The 12,063-nt window shown below is 51.4% G+C and overlaps 1 long non-coding RNA gene across 1 annotated transcript; it reads left to right on the top strand.

Annotated features, from left to right (window-relative positions):
- Positions 1–1,994: 1,994 nt before the first annotated feature.
- Positions 1,995–3,437, top strand: LOC119087349. Its single transcript, XR_005090759.1, has 3 exons — positions 1,995–2,247; positions 2,394–2,456; positions 3,250–3,437. It is a non-coding gene; the product is annotated as an uncharacterized LOC119087349 (long non-coding RNA).
- Positions 3,438–12,063: the final 8,626 nt, after the last annotated feature.

The raw sequence follows: 12,063 nt of genomic DNA, 5'->3' as shown, positions 1-12,063 counted from the left end.
TCACCTGCACCCCCAGGCTTCACCTGTACCCCCAGGCTTCATCCGCACCCCCAGGCCTCACCTGTACCCCCAGGCTTCACCTGCACCCCCAGGCCTCATCTGCACCCCCAGGCCTCACCTGCAGGTCTTAACCCTGCACCCAGAGATCTCACTTGTAGTTTTTTTTTTGGGGGGGGGGTTCCGAGACAGAGTTTCTCTGTGTAACAGCCTTGGCTGTCCTGGAACTTGCTCTGTAGACCAAGCTTGCCATCCACCTGCCTCTGCCTCCTGAGTGCTCACCTGTAGTTCTTAATTCTGCACCCACAGGCTCTTGCTGATGACAAGCCAGAGCTCTGCTCTCTGCATAGAGGGTCCGAGATGTTTTCTCTCCAGGAAACCCACTTAGTCCCTTCCGATTGGCGCTCATTCCGTACCTGTCCTTTGTTGCTGAACCCAGGTCTGTCACCCAGAAGGTGCTTATCAAGACACGGCCCTTAACCACAGGCTTTGAAGGTGCTGTCCCAGTGACTCACACCTGGGAGGGGACGACATGACTAAGTCAGGCTTCTTGAGAGTTGTCTCAATCTGTTTTCTGTTGCCAATAACCCAGTGCCACAGACAGGGTGGGTGAGAAGAGAAGAGGGTTAGTTTGGTTTGAGGTTCTAGTTTACTGTCACGGGCCACGTCTGGACTTTATACTGGCAGTGTCCCAAGATGCAAAGCATCTCCTCTCTCTCTCTCTCTCTCTCTCTCTCTCTCTCTCTCTCTCTCTGTCTTTCTGTCTCTGTCTCTGTCTCTGTCTCTGTCTCTGTCTCTGTCTCTGTCTCTCTCTCTCTCTCTCTCTCTCTCTCTCTCTCTCTCGTGTGTGTGTGTGTGTGTGTGTGTGTGTGTGTGTGTGTGTGTGTTCTGGTCTCTTCTAAAGCCATCAGGATTCAATCATGGGGCTCCATTCTGATGAACTTTTCTAATCCAATCACTTTCCAAAACTGACCTTTATTTTTAAAATTACATCTATTTATTGTGCATGTGAGCATGTGTGTGGCACATGTGTGGAGGTTGGAGAAATCTGTGTGAGTCCGTTCTTTCCTCCCACCCTGTGGGTCTTGGGGATTGAACTCAGTTGTCAGGCTTATATGGCAAGCATCTTTACCCACTGAGCCATCTGGTAGGCCCCAGGCCCACCTTTAGACAGCAGCCCTGGTTAAAATGCCACTCTCTTAGTGCCTCACAACTAGGGTTAGATTTCAACATGATCATCTGGTATGGACAAACTAGCAAATACCAAGTACCTTCTCTGACGGAAAGAGGAAAGCAAAGCCCTGTTCACAGTGATGAGGTCTGTGGGTGCAGGGCCAAGAGTACAGGTGAGGTCTGTGGGTGCAGGTGAGGTCTGTGGATGCAGGGCTAAGGATGCAGGTGAGGTCTGTGGGTGCAGGACTAAGGGTGCAGGTGAGGTCTGTGGGTGCAGGGCTAAGAGTGCAGGTGAGGTCTGTGGGTGCAGGTGAGGTCTGTGGGTGCAGGACTAAGGGTGCAGGTGAGGTCTGTGGGTGCAGGTGAGGTCTGTGGGTGCAGGGCTAAGAGTACAGGTGAGGTCTGTGGGTGCAGGTGAGGTCTGTGGGTGCAGGACTAAGGGTGCAGGTGAGGTCTGTGGGTGCAGGGCTAAGAGTACAGGTGAGGTCTGTGGGTGCAGGTGAGGTCTGTGGGTGCAGGACTAAGGGTGCAGGTGAGGTCTGTGGGTGCAGGGCCAAGGGTGCAGGTGAGGTCTGTGGGTGCAGGGCCAAGGGTGCAGGTGAGGTCTGTGGGTGCAGGTGAGGTCTGTGGGTGCCCGTGAGGTCTGTGAGTGCAGATGAGGTCTATGGGTGCAGGGCTAAGAGTGCAGGTGAGGTCTGTGGGTTCAGGGCCAAGGGTGCAGGTGAGGTCTGTGGGTGCAGGTGAGGTCTGTGGGTGCAGGTGAGGTCTGTGGGTGCAGGTGAGGTCTGCGGGTGCAGGTGAGGTCTGTGGATGCAGGACTAAGGGTACAGGGAGGTCTGTGAGTTCCAGGATAAGAGCTGCATTACAAGGTGCCATGGCCAGCTCACCTTCCTTAGGAATTGGGACCAGCTCGGGCAGGGAGTGACTTGTCTAGGCACCTAGGTAGGATCAAGTGTCAGAGCAAAATGGAGCGCTTGTGTGCTCAGCTGTACAGCGCTGCTCCGCTCCTCCCTGGAGTGGTGGAGGGCCTTGGGATTCAGCAGCCGATGACATCTTCCAGATCCCTTCTTGCAGTGGGTGAGCCCTGCAAGCCTTGGCTCTGGGTGGTTGGGGAACTTCAGAGAACCCTTTCGGCTGGGCCAAGTCAGCAGTGGGGGAGGAGGCAGGGCCTGCCTGAGGTCCACTGCATGTCTGTACCTGCTGTCTTCTTTCTCTTCCCCTAGGAATTCAGAGCCTCATGGAGTCTACCCACCTCCCCAAGAGAGCGGGACCTAGGCAAAGCTTCGGTAAGCAGGTGGACTGGGTGAAGATTGGAGCAGAGGTGGGCCCGGCCCTTTTTGGTCATGCCCCGTATCAAAGAACCTAAAGCCACTTGTGCAAGGCGGTCTGTTCTCCAGTGCCCACCCCACCCCACCCCTGCCCTTCTTCCACCCTGTTCTGCTGGGCTCTGCTGCCTCTGCCCTCACCTCCCAGCCTCTGCAGGTGTCCTTCTCTTTGTGACAGTTTCTCTCTGCTGGCTGCCACACCTCCTTAGCAAGGCTGGTCCTAATCTTTCCTGGCCCAGAGAAGTCCCACAGCCAGCTCAGCTCCCATCATGTTAGTGGCAAGGGTCACTTGTATGAGACAGCTAAGAGCTCCTTGTTTATTGCCCAAACCACCCTCAGCGACACTGGAGCATTATGCATTACTTGAGCAGGGACCCTGCATGCCTTGTCTCCAGAACGAACACTCCAGTGCTGTGCTGAACTGCCCACTCTGCGTGTTGATTTGCTTAGATAGAGTCTTGCTATGTAGCCCAAGCTAGTTTTGAGCTTGATATCCTCCTGCTTCAGTGTCCTGAGTCCTGAACAACCACCTTCATATTTCTTTTTTGGGGAAATGAGATATAAGGGTGCAGAAGACTTGAGAAACCTATGGCTGAGCAAGCAGAGATGGGATATGTGTGAGATGTGTTGAAGGGGACCAGGCTGTCATCTTAGGTGCTGAGCCATGGAGACAAGGACGACCCTATTGGCAGACCTGGAGGTAACTGTTGGTACTGATGTTGGACTTGAGATAACTGTTGATGTTGGTCTCTAGATATCTGCTGATGTCGGACTTTGGCAGTGTTCAATTAGAAATTAAATTGAAGATGGAAGAATGACATTCATAAAAGCAACCAGAGCGGCAAGGTATCCGAGTATTTAAGACCTTGGGGAATTCAATGTAGCATCAAAAAGTCCCCCCCCCCCCCAACAACCGATCCTTACTCAAGAGGGACTAGCCAAGATCAGAAGAATCCTGACAGTTAACAAGGAAGGGTCAGTGAGATGGATCCGTGAGTAAAAGCACCTGGAGCCAAACCTGATGATCAAAGTTCAAATCCCGAGACCCACCCAGTAAAGTAGAGCATCGACTCCCACTAGTCACCTGACCTTCATATCTATACCACGGCATGGCATGCATGTCCACACATGCACACCAGGTAACTAAATGAAAACTGTAAAGGAAGGAAGAAAATTTAAAAAGCACGGGAGGAAGACTGGGAAATGAAAGGCAGAGTTGGATCTCTGTATCCGGATCTGTGCTTGGTTGACCAGTGTCTAAGTAGGGCTCCCACCACCCATTCATGTGGATGAAACAAATCACAGCAATGTCACTTCCGCCTGAACTCCAGAGCAACTGAACTGGACTCCATTGGTAGCTTAGCTTTACTCCTCTGACTTACCTTCCAGAAAAATCCGAGAGGATGCCTTTTTATTTGTTTATTGAGACAGTGTCTTAGTATGTAGCTCTGGCTGCCCTGGAACTCACCCTGTAGATCCGCCTGCCTCTGCCTCCCCAGTGCTGGGATTAAAGGCGTGCACCACCATACCTGGGTAAATGACTATTTATTTATGTGTATGAGTATTTTTGTCTGCATGTATGTCTGTGTACCACATTCTTGTCTGTGGAAGCCAGAAGAGGGTGTCAGATCCCCTGGAACTGGAATGTAACCTATCACATGTGTGCTGGGAATTGAACCCGGGTCCTCTGGAAGTGCAGCCAATGCTCTTAATCCCTAAGCCATCTCTCTCTCCAGCCCCCAAGGCTGACTTCTTGACCCCAACTGTGCTCTGGTCCTCAGTTCCTGAAATTAAGACCAGGCAGGAGACTTGAGTGGATCCCTGCTCAGCTACACCACAGCCCTGCTTTTCCCCCTTGGACTGATCTGCTGCACCCAAGATTCTCCAGTGCCCCTCAATTTTCCCTAAACTTTTCTTTTCTTTTTTTTGAAACAAGGTCTTGCTGTGTGGCCCTGGCTGGCCTGAAAATCACTATATAAACCACCTCTACCTTCCAAGTCCCTGCACCAAGTCCCAGCTAGTTTTTCCTAAATTTTTACCTGACATATGATGTTACTCAGCCGAAGATTATCTTGAAAACCTCCTAAATCAAACACGCCTAATGAACACTTGAACTTAGCCTAGCCTGCGTTAGGAAACCAATGGTACAGGGGGCTGGCTAGGAAGGCTCAGCAGGTAAAAGCCCTTACCTTGCAAGACCTGGCCACTTGAGTTCAATCCCCGGGACCCACATAAAAAGGTGGAGGGAGAGAATCCACAGGTGTTTTCTGACCTCCACAGAAGTGCCATGGTGCGTGCACGTACACACACACACACACACACACACACACACACACACACACACCCTTATCAAGCTAGCCATGGTCTGCATCTGTATTCCTAGGGTTTGGGGGGCTGGGAGGATCTCTGGAGTCCACAAGTTCAATGTCATTCTGGTGGCAAGAAACAGGGTAAGACCTTTTCAAAACAAAGCAAAATCAGAACAAGAACCTTCACTGTGTCTCAGTGCCTCTTCAGGAGTGTACACCCGCATTCCCTCAGGACTCCACTCACAAGGGGGCTATGCTCTCTGCTGTTGACCTGTGGCTGATGCCCCCACTTACCAGGTGCTGCCATGTACCCTCCATACATTTGCTTGCCTAGTCCTCAGGCTGGCACCTTGGAATAGGGCTTGTTTTCATCCCCTGACACCAACAGGATGGGGGATTCCACCAAGGGTGGAAAAAATTGGCCCAGTCTTATCCAGAAAGTATGTGGCAGCGCTGGTCAGTCCACAGGGTTGATTCTTGGCACTCTGTCCTAGACTCCCTCTAGAAACAGCATGGGCCACTTGCCTGCTGCTCCCAAGGGTGCCCCCTTCAAATGCAATTCCAGCACTTATGGTGAGGGGGCATGTCAGGAAGATGGAAAGTAGGCTAGCCTGGGCAACATAGTGAGACCCTGTCTTAAAAACACAAAGCAGCCTCATTACTACTGTGTGGAATATGGACAGGCTCTTGGAACTTTTCTCTGACACCCCCATGTGCCTCAAAGGGCTCTCTCTCTCTCTCTCTCTCTCTCTCTCTCTCTCTCTCTCTTTTTCTCCCTTTTCTCTCCCCCTCTTCCTTTTCTCCACTCCTCCCCTTCCCCAGTACTGGGGCTTGAACTCAGCATGCTAGGGGAGTGTTCTGTTGTCAAGCTACACCCCAACCCCTCCAAAGGGTATCTCTCCCTCCCTCCTCCCTGTCTTTATTCCCCTCTCCCTTCTTCTTCTTCTTCTTCTTCTTCTTCTTCTTCTTCTTCTTCTTCTTCTTCTTCTTCTTCTTCTTCTTCTTCTTCTTTTCTCTCTCTCTCTCTCTCTCTCTCTCTCTCTCTCTCTCTCTCTCTCTCTCTCTCTCTCTCTCTCTTGAGACAGGGTTTCTCTGTGTTGCCCTGGCTGTCCAGGAACTCAGTTCTGTAGACCAGGCTGGCCTTGAACTCACAGAGGTCTGCCTGCCTCTGCCTCCCCAGTGCTGGGATTAAAGGCGTGTGCCACCATCAACAGCCCAGCTGAGTACTAACTAGCACAGCGTGTGCTCCTGTTCACTGAGCCTTTTCCCCAACCCTTCAAAGAGTTTTAAAAATATATAAATTAGCCAGGCATGGTGGTGCACACCTTTAATCCCAGCCCTCTCTCTCTGTGAGTTCAGACCAGTCTAGTCTACATAGCAAGTTCCACTATAGTCAGGGCTATATAAAAGGCCTTGCTTCAAAAGGCCAAGGCAAGCCGGGCGTGGTGGCTCACGCCTTTAATCCCAGCACTCGGGAGGCAGAGGCAGGCGGATCTTTGTGAGTTCGAGGCCAGCCTGGGCTACCAAGTGAGCTCCAGGAAAGGCGCAAAGCTACACAGAGAAACCCTGTCTCGAAAAAACCAAAAAAAAAAAAAAAAAAAAAGGCCAAGGCAAAAAGAAAAGTAAAACTCACACACACACACACACACACACACACACACACACACACCTTTATATATAATATAAATTTAAAAGTGACATTTGCTTTCTTATTTACTTTATTTTATTTTGTGTGTGCATAGTGTGTGTGCAGAGGGTGGAGGGTAACTTTTGGGAGTCGGTTCTCTTTCTCTTTTCACCATGTAGGTCTTGGGGGTTGAACTCAGATCACCAGGCTTAGTGGCAAGCGCTGTTATCCCCTGAGCCTCTTTCTGATCCTCCTTCCCACAGTTTTGATGGCTCCTGGGGAGCCGGGGTGGCCTGGAAGGGCCAGAGTGGACACAGGTGACCGGTGAGGGTGCTGTTACCCTGGAGGAAGATGGCGGGTGTGAGCTTAGACTTAGGGACACGACATCTATTGAGGAGAGACGAGTGGCCAACTCTGCTCTCTAGGCCTTCTTGGTTTCCTGGCTCCTGGGTCAGTTCTAAAACCCACACTTGGCCTGGGTTCGAGCTGAAGCCCTGCCTCAGGTTCTCCGTGCTGTGAAGAGTCAGGGCGTGGGTATCAGGTTAGGCTGAAGTTGATAGGTGACAGGGTGGGTTGGAGGAGGGGTTGCCTAGCCAGCCTGCATGATTTGGGGGTGGGCGGGACTGGAATGTGGGTCTGGTCTTGTCTGCAGTGCTCTGGGGGCAGGCCTGGAAGCACAGGTGGAAAGTCCCTGAGCAGGGGGTCCAGGGCTTTCTGGGCAGAGGGGCAGCACGGCCAGAAGCATGGGTGGTGATAGCAGGCGGCTCCCTTCCTGAGTGGCGGAGGTTACCTGTCCTCTGGATGTTCTTCCTGGAGCATGAGGATGCCAAGGCAGGGAGTGTCCACACTGCCATGGCAGTGGTAACCTGTGGCTTTGAGGAGACAGTGTTCAGGACTTCCTGGACCTTAAGTCAGGGATACATGTGTGTGTGTGTGTGTGTGTGTGTGTGTGTGTGTGTGTGTGCTGGGGAGGACCTAGGTTGTGCTGCTAGCTGTCATTCTGGGTAAGTGAGGCCAAGCCTGGCCCCATGTGCAGGTCTAGACTCTGTTGTATTTCAAATTAGTATGGGTGGCTTGGCTGGAGAAGTCATCTAGCAGAAGTAATATGGGGCCCTAGGGGGGCTGAGGGAGCCCAGGGGTGGGAGGGGGCTGTTCCAGGCATCTCCCTTAGGGACGAATGTCACTATTACTGTTGATTTTATGTGATTATGGACAAAGAAATCCAAACACAGAGGAAGCTAAGTGCATGATCATGATCTTGTTCCTTAACCATGATCATCGTCATATTTGGTCACTGTTGAAGTTCCTGGACTGACCACTTCAGACAGATCCCCTCTGAGATGCCTCCTCTTCCTGACCTCATTCAGTGACCTCCCCCCAAAAATCTCCTTTTGTGCTTAAAAAAAAAAAAAAAAGAGTGTTTTTTCCTCCAGGCCTGGTCCACTCAAGAGAAAGAGGGTCTTCCCTGTGCCCTTGGCTGTCATCTGTTGTTCCCATTCAGGGAGATGCCTGGCCAGGTTGTGATGCTCTCGCACCTGCTGCTTCTTCCATAGCCTGAAGTTGCCTGGACTAGAAGGTTCTGGGCTCCCTGTGCAGCCAGTGTCCAAGGTGGTCCCAGGATGGCGCCAGGCTGCTGGAGGAGTACTGAAGGAACCCTGGGGAGAAGCTGCATCCATAGGCGTGGGGTCCTTGGCCATAGCTAGCACTTGCCAATGTGCACTGCTCTGCTTTAGAGATGTCCACTTAAGCCTGGGCTCCACTGCAGCCCTTCTCTGCCAGGCTGTGCCAGGCTGTGCCAGGCTGTGTAGCTGGGGCCTGATTCACCACGTGCACCGGTGTAGGAGTGGGTCAGGGCTGATTCAGAGTGAAGCCTGCTGGGATATTTCTTTCCCAATGCCTTGCTAGTTAGAATCCTAGCTGCATGGGCTCGCAAAATGGCTCAACCTGGAGAAGTGCTTGCTGCCAAGCTTGGTGACCTGAGTTTGATCCCTGGGAACCACGTGGTAGAAGGCAAGACCCAGGCACAAGCTGTCCTCCCTCTGACCTCCACGCGGACACTGCGGCACATACCCCTAACTGCACGAAATAAGTGAGTGTGATTTTAAAAATTTAAAAAGAATTTCAACTGTGTGTCTCTTGCCAATGCTTTCTGATTCATGCTCAGATTTCCTTCTCATCCCTAAGGGACAAAGCCTGTGAAGAGCCAGCCATTTCTCTCCTGAAGCATGGACTCTTCCCCCAAACCCACCAATTGTAAGCAGATGGAACCCTCTTTCCCTGGCTGCAGTATTTGGTCATGGATGCAAGAGAGTGAGTCCCAGCTCAGCCTTCCCTGCTGTGTGGCCTTGGGCAACTATTTTAGATTCCCGGAGCCTGATTCCTCATCTGTAAAGCGATGACAGACAGTTCACTCTTGGTGGAGTTGTATGCACCCTAAAGGAAGTGCTGTATACATACATCAATGCTGATCCGAGAGGTGGCACCAAGTGCCACGAAAGAATGGCCATCCTGTAGCTTCTGCTCGGGTGGCACTGGACTAGGACGTCACCGTAGGACGTCACCATAGTGGTCCCCATATGTCTTGTGTGTATGTGTATCCACACTGTGCTTGTGGGGGTGTGCACGCTATGTTTGTGTGCACCAACGGCGGATATGTGTAAACAGAACGGCGTGGGCATGCCTGGGCGCTTGTCTGCACACGGCGGAGTGCGCAAGCGTTTTCCCAGCACTATTAGTGGAAAGCTGTAATTACGCTTTACGGCAACGGCAAAGGCAGGGCTCCCCCAGCCATTAAGCCGCTCATCTGGGAGTGGGGGGACCAGGACCACCCGCACCCTCCCAGTCCTTGCATGCTGCATGAGCACGCTGCCATTCCCCCTCTCTACACCATATGCCTGTGTTTTACAGTTCTTTGGTGCATGGTGCTCATCGAGTGGCTAATTAGCAAAATGAATTAATTGACATCCATACGTGTAATTAGCAAATGCTTATAAGCAGCTATTCTCCTTGGGATGTCTACATTTCTAAGGGTCAGATGCTGGGGGCTGCTGTGGGGGGTAAATAAGAGATGAGAGCTGCTAGTGTGAGCACCAAGACCTGCCTGGGGGGCTCTGTGTGCTTGCCAGTCTGGAGAAGGGGGAGGGTGGGGGAAGAAATGCGTAAGAGTCTGGGAGGAGGAAACTGACTCCATCTTCCGGCAATCAGGAGGCCTGGGTTCTGGCGTCATTCATGTGATTTCCTCTGTGACCCCGGGTGGGACATTTCCCCCTTTGGGCCAGCCTCTGCTTCGTGTGTGTGTGTGTGTGTGTGTGTGTGTGTGTGTGTGTGTGTGTTAGGGTGTGTGTGCAGGTGCATGTGTGCACAGGAGGCCAGAGGACAACCTTGGCTGTTGTTGCTCAAATGCCAATCACTGTTTTTTTTCTTTTATTTGGTACAGGGTCTCTCAGGGGCCTGGTGTTTGCCAAGTGGGCTAGGCCAGCAAGCCAGTGAGGCCCCAAGGAGTCTCCCCTATCATCTCCTCAGAGCTGGGATTACAAGTATGTAATCCCATGTAAATGACTACACGGGCATTTCATATGGGTGCTGGGGATTCAAACTCAGGTCCTCATGCCTGTGTGCAAACACGCTATCCACTGAGCTTTCTCCCCAGACTCATTCTTCGACTCTAATAGGGATAGATGGGACCCGCTGGTTTCTGGGGTAAGTTTCTTGCTCTTATATCCTTTCTCGCCTAAAGCTAAGCATTCTGACAACCAGTAGGTTGGCGCAAAGAAGGGGTGTTGTATCCCCTATTTGTCCCGGACACACATCACCACATTTCATACCCACGGGGCCTGGCCTATGCTGTGCCCTCTGCTCCACAAGCCCTCATCCACTTTCCCTGCACTAGAGCAGTGGTTCTCGACATGTGGGTCACGGCCCCCTTGGGGTTGAATGACTCCCAGGGTCGCCTAAGACCATCGGAAAACACAGATATTTGCATTATAATTCACAACAGTAGCAAAATTACAGTTATGAAGTAGCAGCGAAAATAATTTTATGGTTGAGGGTCACCACAACATGAGGAACTGTATTAAAGGGTCACAGCATTAGGAAGGGTAAGAACCACTATTCTAGAGCCTTCTGAAATGATAATGCCCTATCCTGTGCTGTCCTGGACAGCAGCCCCGAGCACTCGGCAGTGAACTTTTGAATGCTCTGACTTTTCTTGGAGTCTGAGTAGCCACACGCGGCTAAAGGCTACTGCACTGGGCGGGAAGGCTCATTTTATTCATTTTTGTCACCCACTCACCAAAGTATCTACTGGACACTTGCTGGGGCACTGAGGACGCTGTGGAGAGCGGTGTCACTCTCCGCAGAAGCTGAGGAGTGAGCTGAGTGAGTCTGAACAAGTTAGTCAGAGGTGATGACTATGGGTAAGGCCAGGAGGAAGGGGCTGCTTGGGCGAGGAAGCCACGGTGAGGGTGGTCAGAGTGACTCAGGTTACCCGGGGCTCCAGGCAGGAGCATGACATGCCAAGCGCACACCTTCAGAGGCCACCAGGCTTCATGGGGTGCCTGGAGGAAGCCCCAAGGAACTGAGAAAAGGAGGGTCTAGGAGAGGGCTGGATGGTTCCGGGTGTAAACAGGTCACCTCTCCCCAAGGGGCAGGCTCTGCCTTCTCTGTGCTGGCCCTGGTTTTCTCGGTCTCTGCCACCCTATGGCACTGCCACCTTTGGATCTCGTGACCTGTGATGTTATCTCCTACACCTTGACCCGGTGTCCGCAGATCTCAGCACAGGCTGCTGAGCCATCTCTGCATAGATACGTCAGCTCCTCACATTTCTCTCTCTCCTTACAGTTCTTCACCTGGGAATGAATCTCAGTGCTCAGGTCACCCATGGGGGCCGGAGGGTTCCAGGTTCCTGTGAATCTTCTGAAACTGGGTGGGGATTTTGAGAGGGAACTCTATGTCTATCAGACTTCAAGATAACCGCTGCCAACAGCTCTAAATGATTCTCGTGTACAAGTATCCCCCGAGAACTGGACAGTTACATCCCGTGTTACAGACGAGGCTGTGAGGTTCAAAGAGGCCGCATTCTTTGCCAAAAGCCACACATTTAGACATTAACAGACATCATTGAAATCCAAGCTGTCTGATCTGAGTTACATTTGATGAAAGAGCAAACAACCACCAATAGAAAGTGTTTTTAAAAACAAAGGCTGCGGTTGGGGATTTAGCTCAGTGGTAGAGCACTTGCCTAGCAAGCACAAGGCCCTGGGTTCAGTCCTCAGCTACAAACAAACAAACAAACAAACAAACTGAAAGCCAGGCAGTGGTAGAGCACACCTTTAATCCCAACACTTGGGAGACAGCGGCAGGCACATCTCTGTGAGTTCGAGACCAGCCTGGTCTACAAAGCAAGTTCCAGGACAGCCAGGACTGTTACACAGAGAAACCCTGTCTTGAAAAACTAAAGCCAAAACCAAACCAAACAAACAAACAAACAAATAAAAGATTGCTGAAGCAAAACTAAAATGAAGTATTCCAGAAATTAAAATAACACAATGAAAATAGCAGTGGAAAAAGAAAAGATAAAGATATAGGATCAATAATCAATACAAGGGTTAAATGACAATTATCCCAGAGATGG

This window comes from Peromyscus leucopus, chromosome 2 (genome assembly GCF_004664715.2).
Source record: "Peromyscus leucopus breed LL Stock chromosome 2, UCI_PerLeu_2.1, whole genome shotgun sequence".
NCBI lineage: Eukaryota > Metazoa > Chordata > Mammalia > Rodentia > Cricetidae > Peromyscus > Peromyscus leucopus.
This window is presented reverse-complemented; position numbering and strand designations above follow the sequence as displayed.